Consider the following 14,283-nt stretch of genomic DNA (forward strand, 5'->3'; position numbering starts at 1 on the left):
CAGGATACCCCATCCCCCTACCCCTCCTCCCTCTGTAACCCTCAGTTTTGTTCCCGGAGTCTCGAGTCTCTCATAGTTTGTCTCCCTCTCTGATTTCTTCTCATTTAGTTTTCCCTCCCTTCCCCTTTGGTCTTCTGAGTTACTCCTTAAGTTCCATATATGAGTGAAGTCATATGGTAATTGTTTTTCTGTGCTTGACTTATTTCACTTAGCATAATCCCCTCCAGTTCCATCTATGTTGATGCAAATGGCGGGCATTCATCCTTTCTGATGGCAGAGTAATATCCCATTGTTTATATGAACCACATCTTTATCCATTCATCTGTTGAAGGGCATATTGGCTCCTTTCACAGTTTGGCTACTGCGGACATTGCTGCTGTGAACATTGGGGTGCACATGCCCTTCTTTTCACTACATCTGCATCTTTGGGGTAAATACCCATTAGTGTAATTTCTGGGTCATTGGGTAGCTCTATCTTTAACATCTTGAGGAGCCTCTATACTATTGTCAGGAGTGGCTGTACCAGTTTGGATTCGACCAATAGTTTAAGGGGGTTCCCCTTTCTCCACATCCTTGCCAATACTTGTTGTTTACTGTCTTATTAAATTTGCCATTCTAACTGGTGTAAGGTGTTATCTCATTATGGTTTTGATTTGTATTTCCTTGATGGCTAGCGAGGTAGAACATTTTTTCATGTGTCTGTTAGCCATTTGTATGTCTTCTTTGGAGAAGTGATTGTTCATGTCTTTTGCCCTCTTATTGACTGGATTATTTGGGTTTTTTGGTGTTGGTGTCCATAGATCTTGGATGTCAGACCTTTATATTTAATGTCATTTGCAAATGCCTTTTCTTATTCCATGGATTGTCTCCTTGTTTTGTTGAATGTTTCCGATGCTGTGTATAAAATTTTTATCTTGATAAAAATGTTCCAATAGTTAATTTTTGCTTTTGTTGCTCTTGACTTTGGAGATGTGTCTTGAAAGAAGATACTATGGCCAATGAAAAAGAGGTTACTGCCTCTGCTTTCCTCTAGGACTTTGATGGATTCCTGTCTCACATTTAGGTCTTTTATCCATTTTGAGTTTATCCTCATGTATGGTGCAAGAGAATAGTCCAGTTTCATTCTTCTGCACATGGCTGTCCAATTTTCCCAGGACCATTTATTGAAGACACTGTCTTTTTTCCGATGGATATTCTTTCCTGATTTGTCAAAGATTAGTTGACATAGAGTTGAGGGTTCGTTTCTGGGGTCTCTATTCTATTCCATTGATCTATGTGTCTGTTTTTATGTCAGTACCATGCTGTCTTGATGACGACAGCTTTGCAATATAGCTTGAAGTCAGGCATTATGATGCCCCCATCTTTGGTTTTCTTTTCCAACAATCCCCTGCCAATTCAGGGGCTTTTCTGGTTCCATACAAATTTTAGGATTGTTTGTTCCAACTCTGTGAACAATGTCAATGATCTTTTGACAGAGATTTCATTGAAAGTGTAGATTGCTCTGGACAGTATGTGCTCTTTCATATGGTACTTTCTATCCCTAGAATGATTTGTTTTATCTGGTAAATTCAAACTTTTCAGGACAACATCACTATTTTTGTATACAAATGTTTCTTTAACTTTTCTTACTCTTTAAAAATATTAGCACATTTCAATATATATAAAAATAGTAACATAGCAGTGTTTTACACTTTATAGATCTATGTAATCTTTACATTATGATCCTCAAATGTTAATGTTTATCAAAATTATCTGAGGAGCTTGTTTCCCAGTGCCAAGCTACTAAGACTTTTAATGTGGAGCTCTATAATCTGAGTCTTTAATAGATACTCTCCTTTGAAAGAAACTGTATTTTGAGATATACTGTCTTTACTGGTAGGAACACACTTCATTTATCTTTCTATGTCAAGAATTATAATTTATTAAATACATATTAATGAACAAATCAATTAGTTAAATTATTAATAACAGTATAGACTGAGAGTAAGTTAGATCTAAATTCTCAAAGGAGAGCTTGAAAAATGTGTTCCTGAAACTTAAGTGAAGGCTGTGAGGCTCCAAGGTTTTGCTTTTTTTATAGAATGTGGTCCAGGACTTGATCTACATTTGATTTTGATTAAAAGTATCTTTTAAATGAATGAGAAAATATCCTTTTTTATTAATTTAGGGCTCTTTTAAAACTTTTTATTTTGATATCAGATTTATAAGTTTTGGCATGAAAATTTTAGACACCAAGAAAAGTTGGAAATGTAGAGTTCACATATACTTGTCACCCAGCTTCCCCTAAAGTTACTATCTTACATAACCATATTTTACTTATCAAAACCAAGAAGTTAATAGTAATACAATTGTATTAATTTCTGTAAATTTTACTGAAATTTCATCAGTTTTTCCAGCTAATGTAATTTTTCCATTCCAGGATGCAAATGAATATTTTGCAGTTCATGTAGTTGCTCTGTCCTCTTTGTCTACTCCATTGTGTTACACTCCTTAGTCTTTATCTTATAATTTTTGGCATTTTCAAAGTAAAAATTTTCACCTGTTTAGTAGAATTTCCCTTCTTTTAAGTCTGTCTGATATTTCTAATGATTCTATGCACTTCAGGTAATAACCTACAGAAGTGATGTGCATTTATTTATTTATTTATTTTTAGATTTTATTTATTTGAGAGAGAGGTTGAGAGATAGAGAGATCACGAGCACAGGGGAGAGGTAGAGGGAGAAGCAGACGCCCACTGAGCAGGGAGTCCAATGTGGGATTTGATCTCAGGACCCTGAAATAATGACCTCAGCTGAAGGCAGACTCTTAACTGACTGGGCCACCCAGGCTCCCTCTTTATTTTATTTATTTATTTATTTTTAGTTAATTTCTTGAGGTATGGTTGACATACAATAAGCTCAATAAATATACATATTTAATTTATATAACTTTATAAGTCTGGATATAAGTGTACACTAGTGAACTATCATCATAATTTATGCCATAAACATATCTATCACCTCCTAAAGTTTCTTCTCATACTCTATTTATTCACTTTTTGTGTGTGATAAGAACACTTAATGTAAGGCTTACCCTTGTAGCAAATGCTTAAGTATATAATACAGTATTTTTACCTATAGGCACTATTCCATACTGTAGATTTATAACTTATTCATCTGGCATAACTGAAATTTTCACCCTTTGACAACTATTTCCTCATTTCTCCCTGCCTCTAGCCCCTGGCAACTACCATTCCACTTTCTGCTCCATTCTACTTGACTATTTAAAATTCCTCATAAAAGTTGTATTGTAGCTTTGTACTTCTGTGTCCAGCTTATTTAATTTAGGATACTATCTTCCAGGTTCATCTATGTTGTCTCAAATGGCTGGGTTTTCTTCTTTTTTAAAATTGAATAACATTCCATTATATGTATGTCCTAAATTTTCTTTATTCATTGATTCATAGATAGACATTGAGGTAGTTTCCATGCCTTACGTATTATAATTAATGCTGCAATGAACATGAAATTGCAGATATTTTTTGAGCTCTTAGCTCAATTTCTTTTGCTATATATCCAGAAGTGGGATAATTGGATCATATTTATATCTCTATCAATCATCTATCATCTATCTATCTTTTTTTTTTTTAAGGCAACTCCATACAGTTTTCTAGACCCTAACTGAGTTTCAAGAAGCTTCTTCTCTATATATTTTAAGTGGAAATATACATTTTTCATTATATATCCAAGGATAACTAAAAGGATAAATTTTCTTGTGCATTATAATTATTGACATTTAAAAATAAAAAGCATAGAAGCACTATAAGCATTCATTTACTTTTATCCAGTGGGAATGAAATACCTTTATGATATGCTACTCACATTATCTCTTTTAAATATTTTCATTAAAAAGCCTTAATTTTATATATTTTGTTCTTTTACTATGTTTTTGTTATACTTTTACTGCTGAATTTCATGTTAACATGGCATTTTATGTTTACAAGTTTTTTATTGCTCACTTACAGTAATCGTGCTTCAGTATAATTATGTATGTATATATAAACTATATTTATTTATAAAATGTATTTTCTGTAATCATAAATGAGATAAGAAGATAATATAGGATTTGAGAAAACAGTGCCTTAATCTGACTTTTAAGCAGATAGTCTCATTGCTTCCGCTGTTTGCAGAATACATAGAAGTGGTATATGATGGAAGAATGGCGGATGCAGAATAACCAAGCAAGAAATGTTGGTGAATAGATCAAGATAATAGCTGTGCAATGGTAAAAATTGATCACATCCTGGTTAAATTTTGAAAGTAAAGGCACAAAATCTTTTGATAAATCAAAGGTGAAAAATGATATAATGAAAACCTGATACTAATGTTTTTGTTTGTGTTTTTAACATTTACCAGATGAAGAGCAACATTTGGGACATGTTAAGATGTTACTTACTCTCCAAGTGACAACGTTGTATAGGAAATTTGAATTATTTGCCTAGAAGTTAGAGTGGATTTCCAGGCTAGAGACATAAAGCTGAGAATCAGCAACATAGATTATGCTTAAAGCTCTGTGACCTGATGAGGTTATCTGGAAAGTGAGTACAGAGAGTAAAGATGAGAAAGTGCCATCAAGAAAAAGTATCAAAAAAACAAAAGTGCCATCAAAAAAAGTGCCATCAAAAAAACAGTATGGCCAGAGGTATCAGAGAACTTGCCTTGAATACCAGGTGTAGCAAATTATTCCAAAAGGAGGAAATAATAACTGTTGAAATAATTATGTTGTTTACAGTAAGGTAAAGGCTGAAAATTGATTTATTTTTGTGTGGTTTATGGTTGACCTTGACAAAAGAGGTATAGAGTTATAGTGGGAATGAAAATCTGATTGGAGTAGGATTTAGAAAATAAGTGGAAAGGAACTGTGCTCTTTAAACTCATAATTTTGTTTTTCAGATGTGTTATCAAAAGAGGAGCAAAGCATTAGGACTGTAATAGCTGAAGAGTGATTTGGTATCCATCAGAATATATATTTTATTTTCCTCCATAGGAGAGAAAAGACAAAGTTCATACCCTGATAAGAATGATCCAATAGAGACACAGGAAGCAAATGATGATTTAGAAGAGAGTGAGAGGGGAAACTGCTGAAGCAAAGCCCTAATTAGACGAGAAAAGATGAGGAGAAGGTTGTTCCTAGAAAAGAATATGAATATTTCATTCATAATAAGGTAGGTGAAAGCAGAATATACAAAGACATATATCAAAAGTTTGATAGGTGTATGGAACTGGTTGATGATATCTATTTATGGCATTTGCCTTCTGGCTTTCTATTACTGAATTAAATTATCAAGACCCTGGCTAGAAGGCATTTTTAATTTATTTTTGTTATGTTATACATGTAATTTGGGGGGGAGGGTATTTATAGAGAAGGAAATTTAAGTAGAAGCACATGTGTTTTGTAACTGTCAGTAGAAGGCATTCTCTCTTTGTATCATCTGGATATATTAGAGTGGGAAATTTATATATTAAAAGGAAATATATATATATGGTTGTATAAAAAAGTATAGCAAAAATACCAATAATTTCAGTGTTCTTATATAAGCATTCAGAAGTAAGGATGTTGGTAAAATGAATCCATACACCCTTAGCCAAATACCTTTGATGTATCCAGCCTCATAAGAATTCTCATTATAGCATCTTTGTTTGTTATATAATTTGTAAAAAGAATGGTTAATTCAACCTCAGAAATAAAGTTACCCTATTGTTTTTCCCCTAAAGAAAAATCTAAGATCACTTTTTTCTCAAGCTGGGAATTATTTTATAGAGTAGGCTTGGTACCAAGGCTTGGTAATTTATTTCATATATATGTAGTGCTAATGTAAGAATTTGTTGTGAAATGTATTTATGAAATGATTAATCAAAACCATTAAAATTAACACATTTTGGAGATAATGTTTTTGCATGTTAGAAGCCTCTACCATTCATTGAATGTTACGATAGACTTCAGGAGTTGTATTATGTACTTCTCAATCTTATGATGATGTATGCATTATCATACCTATTTCATAGGTGAAAAGATAGTCTCAAAATAGGTAATTTTCTGAAAAACACATAAAGAACTATTTGAGAAAGCTAGGGTTTCAATTAAGATTTCTACTATTCTTAATGTCCTCTCTTTAAGCTATACAGTGCTCCCAGTCAAGAGAGCTATATTACAATTGGCTTGCACACGTGTGTATCTTTCTCTTGTGGCAGCTTAGGGAAGGCTTCTAGGTTTTGTTGTTCAACTAGGTGACCACAAGAGAATTTTATTTTATTTTATTTTTTTTTTTTTAAAGATTTTTTATTTATTTTATTTGACAGACAGAGATCACAAGTAGACAGAGAGGCAGGCAGAGAGAGAGGGAGGAGGAAGCAGGCTCCTTGCTGAGCAGAGAACCCGATGCGGGGCTCGATCCCAGGACCCTGGGATCATGACCTGGGCCGAAGGCAGAGGCTTTAACCCACTGAGCCACCCAGGCGCCCCGACACAAGAGAATTTTAAAGAAGATTAAGAAGTTTTACTCCATAGCTAGAATGCATTTGACTCTCTCATCTTTCCATCTTATCGATTCCCTTGAAGTCACTGCATCATTGAGTGCCCTGGAAAAGCATTTTGCTATCATTGGTCCACCATTGACTTTTTTGATGCTCTGGAAGATAGCAGCTGAGGGAAGACTTTCTGTCAATGTATTTTGATGTCTTTCTATTATCACATATGCATTGGGAAACTGTACTCACACAAAGCTTCAACTGACCTAGTTTCCAATTTCTTAAGTCATCCTATTTCTACATAACCTTGAAAGTAACATCTTAAATAGAATACATCATTTGCTCCAATTTAAATTATTCTTTAGGTTTCTATTTACTCCATATTTTATATGCACTATTTTCCTTAGATTAAAAACAAACAGAATAAAATGTAGAGCACTTAGCTTACTTTTAAAGGACATCTATTAAGGAAAGTATTTCTGCTTAGAAAAGCTAAAAGGTAAAAACCACAACAGCATTTGGCTCCTTTTCCACCTGAGTAAATATAAAAACAGTTTGTTGAAATGCAGATCCCCTTGCAGGTGGACAATTTTTCTTTTCTTAGGAGCTTAGCTGGAATCTTCATTGATCTACTTCGTAAGATAAATTCCCATTGGAGTTGGACTGGCTTGTTCATTTTTATTTCATTGATATGTAAGGTTTTGAAACATAAAAATGTGTTTCTAAAATATGTGCTTTAAAATTTAATAAGAAAAACCTGAGTAGATTTAGATGTTGAGCATTTTAGTACACTAGCATAAGCTTTTAAAAAACGATTCTGAAACAAATTATTTAAAAGCTAAAAGGTGTAGATTGCAGCTTGTTCCTTTTACATCAATTAATACCCAAATATGTATGTCTTAGACCTTTCACTCAGAGGTTTTTGCTTGTTCTGTGCAATGTAACCATCTACAGAAATCTGCACCACAGGTGTATTTACAATTGAATAATCAATTTTGTTTAGCAAATCAGAGGAGGGTGACACTAAAATAACATATAAGATATCTTACTATAAATTTTTAAATTACATTTAGAGGTGGCACAAATGGTTGTTTCTTATTAGCACTAGTAATGTCCCTTATCTCTTAATAAGACATACAATTATTATGTTATTAGAAATCAGTTGTTGATATGACAAGCATTGATAAATATTTCATTTAGAGAGAAAAGTCTCTTATTTCAGTGAAAAGATAGCTTATCATTAGTTATAATGAAACAAGTCTTATGTTGTTGTTTTAGTATTAAATATACACAAAACTCCCATGAAGTACAATGCCACATATAAATTCTTAAAAATGTATTCTTTCTTTCTAAAGATTTTATTTATTTATTTAATGGAGAGAGATACAGTGAGAGAGGGATACAAGCAGGAGGGAGCAGGAAAGGGAGAAACAGGCTTCCCACTGAGCAGAGAGCCCAGTGTGGGGCTTGATTCCAGCACCTTAGGAGCTGAAGGCGGATGCCTAACCACTGAGCCACCCAGGCACCCCTTAAAAACATATTCTTAAATACATATCAACAAGAAATAAATTGGAGAAATGTTTATATAATCAGTCCATTTATGAATATTACAGAAAGAAACTAAGAAAAAATGTAGCTCTGGGAAGGAAGATTAAACAGAGAGATTTAGTAGTAGTGAAAATGAAGTACATAATGTATTTTATTCCATTATTTACTAAATATCTATTGAACACGCAAAATGTGGTAAATGTTATACCCCATTTTATTTTATGTCTTTAAAAAAGCAATGCTGTAATTACTTATCCAAACATCAAAATTTTTAATCCAATATTATTTATTGAAGTCTACACTACTGCAATGAGCATGGACAAAATTAGTCTTAAATAGTAGGGATTATTTATTCTTTGAGGATTCTAGGTCACTTTACAGAGCCTGTGGGATTTGCTACAGCCTAAGAAGATATTCATCATCTGAAAAATGTACATTATTACAAAACATGAAATTAAAAATGAATAATAGACACCAATAAATGCTTAATATCAGACAGTCTTAAAGAATTTGTGGCAAGTGGAAATCAATAAGAAAAGTGTAAATGAGCTCCAAGAATTTTACTTCTGTATTTTTTTAAGATCAGAAGCTGATCCAAATTAGCATAGTCTATTTTTATTGTGGTGTTATATAACTGTTATTCCATATTAGCATTTAAGAGAGAGTTGAGGTTGTATCAGAAATATAATACATAGTATTAAAAGCTTACTTAGAAAAACTGCAAGAAAAAAAAGTAAGAGCAGAAGATATATATTTATTTAATCTCAATCACTACAGTAGCTTGAACATTCTTTGGGGCTGAGTAAGACAAGATAAAAGACATAACTCATACATAAGGGTCATGGCTTTGAACCTCTTGTAAGTAATGCCCTAAGACACCTATCCACTTTCCCAGTCAACAGATATCAAGCACTTGATGCCCATGTCTGCAAAGTGTCATATGACTTTTAGAAGAGAACAAGTATTGGGGAAAAAAAATCAACACAATAGTATAACAAATTTCTTGTTTGGCTACTCTGCAACTTGTATTTCTGGTGTATTTTTGGGTTTTGTTTGTTTGTTTGTCTCTGAAGTGGATTTCAATGGTGAAGTCTATATATTTTTTTCTGATCCAAGATCAAGGACTTTTATTTTTATAAATTTTACTGGAGAATTAATTAGTTAATTAATTGAACCACCTCATGATCAATATGTAAAATACTGTACATATTTAATGTTTACAACTCAATGTGTTTAAGGATGTATATACCTATGAAACCATCACCATTATCAAGAACATAAACATGCCCACTACCTCCCTACATTTAATCCTGTTTTTATTAATTTTTGATGGTAAGAACACTTAACAGAAGCTTTATACAGTCAGCAAATTTTAAGAATACAATGCAGTATTATTAACTATAAGCATTATGTTATATAGCACATCTCTAGAACTTAGTTATCTTGTATAATTTGAAATTATATCTTTTGACCATCACCTTTTCATTTCCTGTCCCCTCCCTGCACTGTCACTGTTATTCCCCATTCCATTCTCTGCTTCTGTGAGATTGACTATTTTATTTTATTTATTTTTCTTAAGATTTTATTTATTTGTTTGTGTGTGAGAGGACACAAGCAGGGGGAACAGGAGAGAGAGAAAGAGGGAAAGAAGCATGCTCCCCACTGAACAGGGAGCTGAATGTGGGGTTGGATCATGACCTGAGCCAAAGACAGACACTTCACCAACTGAGCCACCCAGCAGCCCCTGAGTTTGATTATTTTAGACTTCACTTAAAAGCGGTATTATGTAACACTGGTTCTTCTGTGTCTGGCATATTTCACTTGGCATATCTTCCAAGTTCATCCATATTTTCTCAAATGGCAGATTTCTTTCTTTTTATCAATAGAATAATATCCCTTTATATTTATTATTTTTTAACATTAGAGTAAGCTAAAATAATTTTATTTTATTTTATTATTTTGAAATTTTATTGGCATATAATTCATATACACTCATATTAGCTTCTAGAGCATTTGACTGCACATTAGCTTCAAATATACAATATAATGATTTGACAATTCTATACATTGTTCAGTGTTTATCACAATAAGTGCACTCAATCCACTTCACTTATTTTCATTGTATATTTATGCTACATATTCTTATCCTTTCAACAGCTGATGAGCATTTATGTGGTTTTCACATCATGGCTATTGTGAATAACCCTGCAATGAACATGAGAGTGTCATTTAAGTCCTTTAGAAAAATACTCGAAAGTGGGATTGCTAAACTGTGTGGTGGTTCCTTTTTAATGTTTTGAGGAACCTCCATATTATTTCCCTAGTGCCTGTACCAATTTACATTCCCCCAACAGTGTAAAAGTATTCCTTTTCTCCATATTCTTGGAGCACTTGTCTTTTATTTTTCTAGTGATAGCCATCCTAACTGATGTGATATTGCAATATTGATTTGCATTTCCCTTATAATCAGTAATCTTGAAAATATTTTCATATATTTATTGGCTTTTTGTTATTCTTCTTTGGAGAAATGTCTGTTCGGACACTCGCCAATTTCCAATTAGATAATTTGGTTGCTGTTTTGTTTCTTTTTCTGGTTGTACTTTTTCTTGGTTTTGCTACAGAGTTGTGTATATTTACTATATATTTTGTATATTAATCCCTTGCCAGATGCCCAAAGTAAACTACAGACTCAATACAATATACCATCAAAATTCAAATGGCATTTTTCACAGAAACAGAAAAAAAAGACTAAAATTATTTTTTTAATTTTTTTTAAGATTTTATTTATTTATTTGACAGACAGAGATTACAAGTAGTCAGAGAGGCAGGCAGAGAGAGAGGAAGTGAAGCAGGCTCCTTGCTGAGCAGAGAGCCCGATGTGGGGCTTGATCCCAGGACCCTGGGATCATGACCTGAGCTAAAGGCAGAGGCTTTACCCCACTGAGCCACTCAGGCACCCCAGAACTAAAATTCTTCTGAAACTTTGAAATACCCTGAATAGCCAAAGTAATCTTTAGCAATAAGAATAAAACTGGAGATATCGGAGTTCCTGATTTCAAAATTACATAGCAAAGCTATGAATCAAATTAATATAGCACTATCATAATAATAAACACATAAGCTGATGGAATAGAATGAAAGGCCCAGAAATAAGCCCCTATATTTATAACTATTTCTCAAGGGAATTTATTGGGAATGAAGTGTGTGTGTGTGTGTGTGTGTGTGGTATGTAAAGTTTGAGTGTTTTGTTGCAGTTTATAAGAAGTGTCATTATGTCCACGATAAGAAAATTTTTGCAGCAGATATATTAATTATCTGGCAGATATTTTTATTTATGAATACTTACTATTGTCAATGTCTTGAGACAGGTTTTGTTTTCATGTGACTCTTGTGCTCAGAGAATGGGCCTCTTGTCAAGATCAGAGTAATTCTGAGTGTCATGAATTGGGCCATTTACCTAAGACCCACTCTACAGAGATTATCATGTGGAAGGCCATTTTTATTTAGATAATCCATGCATTCATGGACTGAAAATATTTATTTAGTACCTACTTTGTGCTGAGCACTCAGCTGGGTGTCAGATAGAGCAATGGTCAAGGAAGATGACAGTCCTGTGCTTATATAACTTAGAGTCCGGTATAAAGGAACATGAGATTTAAAATGTAATGAGTTTATAGAAGGGAAGTATCAAAAATTGATAATAACCAGGAGTTCAGGATGTTAAAACACCTTGATAATAATTTGTATATGTATAAAAAAACACAAAAATTCTTATTATCAAAGTAAGGAGCTCAGAAATAGTATTATTTTTCCTTATTACTTAGGTCCTCTCTATTATTATTTAAGTTTACACCTTTAGGTTTACACTCAAGAGATATTTGTGTTTCTTTCAATTTTTCCATTATTTAATGAATATTTATTGTTCATACACTGTTGCCAAGCACTATGATAGTTTTTTTTTGTTTTTTTTTTTGTTTGTTTTTTTAAGGATTCTTTGTTTCCCTTCATATTGCCTAAAGTCTAATGCAGGAGATATAAAATGGGGTTAGGTACAAAATACAAGTGGAGTCACAAAAACCGTATCTAAACTAATGCACAAAAGATAATTAAGTTTTAACCAGGCAAGGAAAAATAGAAGACTGTATTTCAGGTGAAGAAAGAAAAAAGTTCAGTAGTTCAAGTATAAGAGAGAAGGCATTCCTTTTAAAGAATTTAGAATGATTCATTATGTCTAAGCTTATATTTGAAAAAGTGGATAGTGTAAGTGTAATAAACATTTCTGGATATCTGTCGTTTTGTGAATCAGAGCAAGTAGATAATATATGAAATAATAACTAAAAATTTGCTACTTGTCACTCAGTCTCAAATTCCATCTGACTGAGTTCAGTTTTAGGCCACTTGTCAGAGGGATGATATCATAACTGACACAAAGACCTATAACTATGGAGTGAGACAACTTTCTCCCAATCGTTATCTTTATATTCTGTGAGGGTAATATTTGTATCTGCAAGAGCAGGGCTAATATACATTATGTAAGTTATATAAAGTCTTACATTGACATAAGAGTTGACTGGCACCATAATTACAATTAATATCATAGATGTTTTCACTCCTTTAATAGATCAGGACATTTGGTAGCTTTATGTACCCTTAATTGTGATTTAGCAGAGAAACACTAGGGACCTAAAAATTGAGAAATTAGAGAATATTGAAAGGTTTTAACGAGCATATAGAGATGTTGGAATTTAATCTGAAAGCAGGTTTGAGATAATCATAGACTATGATATGGTTATTCCAATGAAGATGAGTAAAGTGTATGGATAGAAGTGAAAAATTGAATAAAACTAACAGTATAATTTTGGTATGTGAATTAAATGAGATACACATAAAATTCCTCTAAAATTTGAAGCCTTGGAATTCAGTATTACAGTCTTTGAGAGAAAGCAGCTAAGGTAGATTTACCCTGATAACAGAAGCTCAATTCCACATGAATCAGGTCTAAGATAGAAGCTACATTCTTTGAAACCTTTATAAAACATTTTAAGTTATTAGGATGAGAAATACTAAAATGGAATAATGCAAGCTAATTTAGATATAATTTTTAATCATCTATTTCCCCTTATATTTTTGTTCTGTGGTCAGAATATAAATATACAAAACATGGACCAAGTGTTCCCTAGGACATCTGCAGGAGGAAATATAAGACAGTTTAGCCTTAATTAGAAAATAAGAATGATAGCAAGTAGAATTTAGGTATCACTGTTAAGTAATCTCTGATATCAGTGAAAAACATCTCTGTGGTTTGTTGTAGAATAATAGCATCTGGGGAAAAAAAAGAAGAAAACATTGTAATGAGAATACAGATATCATTAAATATCACTATTATTATTTTTATTGCGGGTTTTTTTAAACAAATTTTCTTAGAAAAGGATTAGACTGCTATCTATTTGAAATGCCAGAAACTGTAAGCAATGTTTCTTCTTAGAATAAAATAAAACTGTAGCTTTCAAAGATTCTCAAAGGGTCTATGACCCAAAAATCATTGAAAACAAGTTTTATAGAGATTATTTTTCAGGTGTGAATGTTTATGATTGTTTACAAATCTTTTATGTGCCTTGGCATAACGTTAGATTGAATTAGTATACACAAAACAAAACAGCTCCCAGATAGACTATATAGCTGAAGTTTAACTCTGATTGTTTGCTTTATTCTTTGTTGAAGATAATCTATAGAGGGACAAAAGGGATTTGCCTCTTCCTTGTTAAGCCACATTTTACTTGGTGTTCCATGTGGATAAATATTTCTATTTGGGTTTTTTCTTTTCTTTTGAGGTCAAATGAGCTTTGACATGAAGCACAAGAGATACAAAAATGAATGCTGAGAGGATGCCACATTTTATGTGTTTTATTTTCACCCTGTGTGCTCAAGCTGAACTACCCAGCTATACCTGCTGTATGGCTTTGATGTAGTCAGAGGCCCCTGGATATCTCTTCTACTTCTAGAGTTGCTTGTTTGTTATGGCTCTTTATTCTCTTTTTATCTTTTTATCCTTTATACAAGGGACAGTTCTCTTTCTCTCTCTCTCTTTCTCTATTTCTCCTTTTCCTCAAGAATATTTTTTTGACATCTGGCAATATGTTACTACAGTATTCCTATTGAACTTACTAACATATTTTATAAAAATTGAAAAAAAAATCAAATTTTTTGAGACACCTAGGTGGCTCAGTTG

Source organism: Neovison vison, chromosome 9 (assembly GCF_020171115.1).
Source record: "Neovison vison isolate M4711 chromosome 9, ASM_NN_V1, whole genome shotgun sequence".
Classification (NCBI taxonomy): Eukaryota; Metazoa; Chordata; class Mammalia; order Carnivora; family Mustelidae; genus Neogale; species Neogale vison.